The 701-nt window shown below is 42.1% G+C and overlaps 1 non-coding gene across 1 annotated transcript; it reads left to right on the top strand.

Moving 5' to 3' along the window:
• Positions 1-365: 365 nt before the first annotated feature.
• Positions 366-440, top strand: TRNAS-GCU (transfer RNA serine (anticodon GCU)). Its single transcript has one exon. It is a non-coding gene; the product is annotated as a tRNA-Ser (tRNA).
• Positions 441-701: the final 261 nt, after the last annotated feature.

Here is a 701-nt window from a genome sequence, read left to right as displayed (position 1 = left end):
GAATGGAGCGTAAAAGCCAATGAGAGCAGTTGCCTAAGCACGGGGTGAGACTTTGTAAATGTGACGTTTGTAAATGTGACGTTTGTTTTTTGGAATGATGTGTTGGTATAATTATTAATTTGTGATATTGTTATTTCCTAGCATCGATATGCAGCCTGATGAAGTTTAAATGAAACACGGGAATAGCCCAGAATCGTGTTGCTGCAGCTGGCGGATAAGCGGCCTTCTGCCTGAGAGGAAAGGAATTCGAATGCAGGGTACGTCCTGCAAGTAAAAGTCACATTGTCAGCAGGCGTGGGTATCTCACAACGAAATTTGGCGTGCAAGAATGGATTTTTTAAATTTTGTATTATGCAATAAGTTGGGGAGGGATGGTGGCTCAGTGGTAGAGCATCTGCCTGCTAAGCAGAAGGTCCCAGGTTCAATCCCTGGCATCTCCAAAAAAGGCAAATAGGTGTGAAAAACCTCAGCCTGAGACCCTGGAGAGCCGCTGCCAGTCTGAGTAGACAAGACTGACTTTGATGGACCGAGGGTCCAATTCAGTATAAGGCAGCTTCATATGTCCATATGAAATGGACTGTGACGGATTCTGAAAAAAACTTATAAGGACAGAAGTGTCTGAAAGAAAAAAAAAAGGTTATATAAATAAATGGTGTGATGAATACTTAAATCTTATTTGCACAGCTTTGGTTCTATGTGTT

Source organism: Heteronotia binoei, chromosome 17 (genome assembly GCF_032191835.1).
Source record: "Heteronotia binoei isolate CCM8104 ecotype False Entrance Well chromosome 17, APGP_CSIRO_Hbin_v1, whole genome shotgun sequence".
Taxonomy (NCBI): domain Eukaryota; kingdom Metazoa; phylum Chordata; class Lepidosauria; order Squamata; family Gekkonidae; genus Heteronotia; species Heteronotia binoei.
This window is presented reverse-complemented; position numbering and strand designations above follow the sequence as displayed.